This window comes from Acinonyx jubatus, chromosome C2 (genome assembly GCF_027475565.1).
Source record: "Acinonyx jubatus isolate Ajub_Pintada_27869175 chromosome C2, VMU_Ajub_asm_v1.0, whole genome shotgun sequence".
Classification (NCBI taxonomy): Eukaryota; Metazoa; Chordata; class Mammalia; order Carnivora; family Felidae; genus Acinonyx; species Acinonyx jubatus.
This window is the reverse complement of record NC_069384.1, coordinates 99,180,667-99,187,625: the sequence shown is the minus strand read 5'-3', so window position 1 is coordinate 99,187,625 and position 6,959 is coordinate 99,180,667.

The following is a 6,959-nucleotide window of genomic DNA, read 5'->3' as shown; positions in this document are numbered from 1 at the left end:
AGAGATTAATGGCTAACATTTTGTACAAATCTATATAGTGGCTGACCATCTTTGTTAAATTTACCATTCTTCTTTACTGGAAGTATGGAAATATTATGTGGAATGCCCATTTTCAAATTATTTCTTCTTTTTGTAATTCTTTTGTTACTAGTTTTACTCCTTTTAATTGAGCTTTCAGCAAATAATATTGTTTTACATATAACCCTGACCTATATTTCTGGTAAACTATTCTTATTGATTTTATATCTCAAGTTAAACCAGTGTCATTATATCCTAGGGCACTGATGTTTTCATTAATTTTAGAACAGTGTGGTTTTCAGGTGTGGTATGAGATTGCCACTCTCTGCAATGCCCCCCCTCCCTTTTTTTAAATAACCAACTCATGTGCTTTCCTCCAAACAGTTCCATAAATAGTCCATCCAGAATACAGAGTATGGCAGACTTTAAGTTACATAGCAGGCCTATAGCCTGTAGATTTACAGAAAGATCAGGAGGAAGTAAGAATTCATGTTTCTCAGTAAAAAAAACAAAAAACAAAAAAAACCCCTACCTATAATTGTAACAATGGTGATGAAGGAAAAAGTAGAAGGTTGACCAAAAATACCAGCAAACTGTATTAATCTATACCAGATAGAAAGCAAGAAAAATTTGAGAAAATTGCAGGGTAACACCAGTATCTATCAGAACAGGCAAAGATCGTTTAGCCTGATGAAAAGTTATTGTTATATATATGGATGGTTCACAAGTTACCACCTCTAAAATTCCCTCAATCTGTCCATTTTAAGCATTTTACCAGTTATCTCCTAGCTGAGGATTTTTCCTTCAAGACTTTTCTATTTCCCTTGTCTCTGTAATTCCTGAATCCTGTGGAGCCTCTTTCTAGAATCCTTCTTCCAGCATCCTAGCTTCTTGCAATAGGGCATACAGTCTCCCTTCCTCTTTTCTTGCCTTCATAAATTGGTCAGAGTGAGAATTATTCCTTTTAGGGAGTCCTAACTGAATAGCCAGTTCCGTGGTCTTTAATTTCTTTTTTTTTTTTTTTTGTCTTTGTCTTTCTCTAGCTCATCCTAAAACTTGAGTCTGTACTGCCAAGATTGGAGTAGTTATCTGTCCTTGCCATCCTGCCACCTTAACTTGGGTATGGACAATGAACAAGAGAGTCCAAATAAAGACTGACAAGGCTAGAGCATGGTTTTAATCTGACCCAGGGTCAATGCCAATGAATTCTGGGCCTCAACAAACTGCTAATGGAAATCAGTGGGGGTGGGGGGCTCACTCATCTTCTCTATACACGACTGCACTTTCTCTCAGATCACCTTTGTGGCTTCAAGTACTGCCATTGGTAACCCCTTTTGATGAGTTGCTAATGCCCTTAGTTTTTCTGTAGTTGTGGGAGGTGGTGGATAACTAAGCTTCCCTTGGCCACAGAATCTCTTGATGTGGTGATCTGTGGCCCACTATGTGCTTACTTCATCAAAAGAACAAAGTCTACTTGTAGCTGAATTCTATGTAGTGCCAGTGCCCATCTTCACACACAGGACCATGAACTGAAAACGTACTCTAAGTACTTCTACAAAGGGAAAAGAAGCTTCTAAATGGATCATAACTATTGGTGAGGAAGGCATTTGGATAGCTTGGGAATCTTGGATAGCTTCTCAATGGCATCAGCTTTGCTGAAAATCTAAATAGGAAGGGCTGGTTTTCCATGCATTGAGACAAGAAAAATGTAAACTATATGACACTCTGGTTTTCCTTCCTATATTGATATCCATTAGCTTAATACCTTCTTTGCCTTTTTTTTTTCCTTGTTTGACTTTTTTCAAGCTATTGACTAGTTCCACTACTCTCAATCCTGGTGCTTTCATATGGGCACATTATTTTATCCAAGTTCTTAATTATTCATTCCCTGATCAGGTCTCTTCATTTTGTCTGTTCTTTCTTTCTTTCTTTCTTTCTTTCTTTCTTTCTTTCTTTCTTTCTTTCTTCTTGCTTTCTTTCCTTCTTGCTTTCTTGCTTTCTTTTTTAATGTTTATTTATTTTTGAGATAGAGACAGAACAAGCAGGGAGGGACAGAGAGAGAGGGAGAGAGAAAATCCCAAGCAGGTTCTGTATTTGTCAGCAGAGAGACTTATGGGAGGGGCTGGAGCTCACAAACTGTGAGATCATGACCTGAGCCAAAATCAAGAGCCGGATGCTTAACCATCTGAGCCACCCAAGCACCCACATTGTGTCTGCTTTTCTAGCTATATGGTCTGTGGATGATAAGGGACTCTTGGAGGCAGAGCTAAATGAAATGTAAGATTTATTGTTGCTGTGGTTATGCTCAGTGCTCTATAGCCATGAAATTCCTTTAGTGCTTTCTGTGTGCAGGATGGGAGTTACCCAGCTAGTCGGTCTTTCCTGTGTCTATTCCCTTGGCATTTGGTTTTCTATTTGCACTGCCTCATAGAGAATATCTGTCTCTCACCACTCCCCCAGCTGTAGTGGATGGTTGTTTTACACGAAGTATGTTAACCTCCTGATGAGGCTGACATTTGGATTGTTTCTTTTTTAGGAAGACACTGCATCCCTGAAGATAGAATATGTGGCCTTCACAATTATCTTGCCCTTCTTCAGCTATAATGCTGGATTTAGCACGTATTTCTGTCCATCCTTCATGGATAGAGGTCTTTTCTTAGTTCTTTCTGAAATGCAATGAGTTTTCATTAGATTCTTTAGGGCTGCGGGCTTTGTTGCCCATACTGCACTAATAAAAGGACAATAACTGTTGCTCTTCTCCCTTGATATTGTGGCTTCTTTTTTCAATAATAGATATAAGGGAGATGGGTCCACAGCTACCACTGTTTCTCAAATATCCAGCACCGGGAGGAAAACTTTCTCATGATTCTCCATAAACAAAATTCTTAGATTTGTGTTATTATCACTTTTCTTTCATTTAAAAATGTTTATATTTTTGACTTGAGAAAAATCAGTATACATACCACCATCATAATTTGACGGTTTTACCACAATCTATGGACATTTGATTTTGCTTCTGAGAAATCCCATGAAATTCCAGGGAACTACGATCCATTTGCACAATAGATATACTCAGACGTGGGAAATCTGTCTGCTGCTCAGTAACAAATTCACTCAAGCATTGTGTTTCATTTATATAACTGCTTATGCACCCAAGATCTTATTCAGAGTTTAGAGGTAAACCATTGTTTGCATCATCACTGGTATTTCTCTGAGTTGTTTTATCTAAGATCTTATTTGTTGCCATAAATTTGCTTCCTTATTTTAATTCACACTTTCTTGCCTTTGGTGCTTATTACAAAATATCCCTTCATATTTTCTCCCTTCGTGAACCAGCTTTCATTAACTACAAGTATATACTTAAACAGCAATTATGTTTTATTCATTTCCTTGAGAAACTCAAATTAAATATAATTATAATTTGTAATTATATTTCTTCCTCTACATGATTATTGTATACCCTCAGGACTTGTTGATCTGCCTGAGTCCATCTGGCATTATTGGATCTCTCCTCATATATTAAATAATACTAATCTCATCAAAATATATTAGCATGATGTTACAATATCTGATACTATGAATCACAAGACATTTCTTACTGGTTATTTTTTAATAGTAGACATGAGTGTAATTTAATTATGTGAATGCACATCACTAACAAAAATCTAACTTGATAAAATATGGTGCATAAGCTGTCCTGTAATGTTAAATATTGTTAAAATGTGTCATAATATGATGTGTTTACCATTCTAGGTAAATACATGTTTGAGAGAATTGAGTTTCAGAATGAAATGCAATTATCAATAAACTACTTTGAGTAGAAAATATTGCATGAAAATTCTAAATTATTGCTAAAATTTGCAAAACATATTTCAACTGCTGTTTTTACTTTCAATTCCTAATTGATGGATATAGCAATTATAGGACATTCCAGTGTGTAGTACCACATCCTTATTTATAAGTAGATGCTTTCCTTTAGTGCTGCAAATGTGACCAGCTGCTATAGAAGTATCTGGAAGTATCGGAAGTGATGCCATCTATTATTCTTTGAAAAGGTATTTCCTTTTGTTGTCAACAGGTAACTCTTGTTATTACTCTACATTTTGTTCATCTGATATATAATAAGCACATTAAAAATACTTCTAGAAAAATGTCACTACACACAATAACATGGCAATGGAAACCAAAAAAAAACACACCATTAGTGAATAGTGTGTGTGTGTGTATACACACACATATATATGTATATATGTATATATATAATGTAGATATTTATGTAATATATATAATGTAATATATATGTTTTCAGTGCATGTGTTTGGTTGCCTATCACATATGGCATGCCATGGATGGCGGGAATACAAAGATGATTACTGGTAGGGTCTCTCCTTTCAAGGATGTCAGAGTCTAATGGGACTGTAAACAATTTTTTTTTTCTGGGAGAAAACTATAAAACATAATGAAACTGAACTAAGTAAAAGAAAGGTTATGTTTGTCATTCTTATTTTGGCCACAAGTCAGAAGCTACTATATGTCTCTTTTCTACCAATTATCAAAAAAAGAAAAAGGACGTGAAATTACTTGGTATAGATTAGACATAATGAACTGAAGCAAAGAAATGCAAAGTCACCTAAGACAGTCCAAATATATACCAAGGTTGCTGCAATACCATGGAACTTCCAATTCATCTTTAAGAAGAATGGATTTATAAAAGAAGAAAGGGGATATCTACCATAAAAGAAGAATTGGAAAATTGAGATAAATAGCAGCTATATCAGCACTATCAGGGAAGAGGACATCCTAGCCAAATAGTAAAAAAAAAATCACAGTTTCTTTGAAATGACTCTGATCATTCCTAACGTGGACTTTGATACTTCAGGTAATTTTTGAACTGTTTCCATTATGGATTTAATCTACCTAATTTGTTTGTTCTGATTCCAAGATTACCAATCTAAGCATATCCTTAACCAAATAAAATCCAAACTAATCAATGAGAACTTCACTAAGAGAATGTGGCTCGATCCATGACAAGACTAAATATCAATATTGGCTATACTGTACCAAATATTTGTGTAAAACAGAAAGTTCCTGGGCTATCAGTAACAATTTGAAGCCGAGGGATGACATTATTTAATTTTACTTACTGTTTCACCCTTGATTTTAGAGAGTTCTGTGTGATTCAGAAGGTTATATATGAACAGCTGGACAATGTGAGACATCATCAACATGACAAACAGACATAAAAACTATAAGAAGATAATCTGGACCAGCCTAGGGGTAGATATAACACCTTAACTATAGCACATGTGGAAAGTTCTTACTGTTATTTTCATGATATTTAATATCAAGAAGTGAAAAAGACTTTTCTAGGAGAGTGAGAACATCTATTCGGAAATAAAGCAAATTTCCTAGCTTTGACTGTGATGCTCAATATGGCCATTACCTCACTCAATACACATTAGTAATTCTCAAAACTGAGAATTCTCAAATACTGAGCATTCAGGAACAAGGAAGGGTAGTGTTTGTTGATTTTGTTCCCTTGAAGTGATTTGTCATTATCCACATGCATTATTATTGCTATTTATGTATCATGTAGGTTACCCACTCAGCAATGGTAACTAGATACCTTTGTGTCATCCGTATGTTTGCCTGAATTTCCGCCCATGTAACTCACCAGTTTGCAATTCCACCATTGCTTCATTTGTGCTTGTCATGTGAACAAATTCTGACCCAATATTTATCTCCTGGATCTTTCTGGGTTCCCTGCCTGACATGTCCCCTGTGTTCTACCAGCACTTGGAAAGTAAAGGTCACAGAAAAAAATAGCTGAGTCACTTACCCATACTCGTGCTGTGAAAAATATATTCAGTCTAGAATCAAAATATCTTGCCCCAACCACTAACTTTGCTACTTAAAAGCTGGAGGAACTGATGCCAGCTAAACTCCCGAAATTTAGTTCTTTCCCTAGTAAAATGAGATAAATAATACATTTTTCCACATTAATTATTATCATAAATATAATTCTATTCTTTGCAAATATAAAAAGCCTTGCTCACTCACAGGAACCAAATCAGTCAATGCTAAATTGACATCAAGCCACTTAAAAAACTAACAAAAGGGGCGTCTGGGTGGCGCAGTCGGTTAAGCGTCCGACTTCAGCCAGGTCACGATCTCTCGGTCCGGGAGTTCGAGCCCCACGTCAGGCTCTGGGCTGATGGCTCAGAGCCTGGAGCCTGTTTCCGATTCTGTGTCTCCCTCTCTCTCTTCCCCTCCCCCGTTCATGCTCTGTCTCTGTCGCAAAAATAAATAAACGTTGAAAAAAAATTAAAAAAAAAAAAACTAATAAAAAATCTCATCATCAGGAAGTTTTTCTCTGCTTTTGGTTGCTTGTCATAATGTGGGAAATGCTTCTACATAATTGACTTAATTTTTTTATAAACCAAAGTAATTTATACCCCAAGGTAATTTTTTATAAATCAAGGTATTTGCTTATTTATGTTCCATCTACTTCCAAAAAGCGAGTGAGTGGATGTACCATAAAAATGTAATACAACAAGATGAGATATTATTAATAAAACATAAAGACAATTTGTAAAGGAATAGAGAAGAAAGTATATCAGGACATTTTGATAGCAGAACTATGCAACAACCAAGCACAAATTATCTCTGAGCTATCCAGCAGTGGAATGTTACCATGAAGTCTTGAGCTCCATTCTTAAAATGCCTATGAATGGCCATTTAGCCAAATTGTAGAAATCTTATCTGTATTTTAAGCATTTGGATTTAATTTCCTGGAATTTCAGTTCCACATAGTGAAATGTTCACTGCGAGGACAGAGGCATTGTTACGGAATTTGCTAGTAGTTTGCACAAGTGAAGGCTCAGAAGAGACTAGAATACAAGGGGTAAGGCCTGGGCTTTCCAGCCAGACTCTGTCCTTCA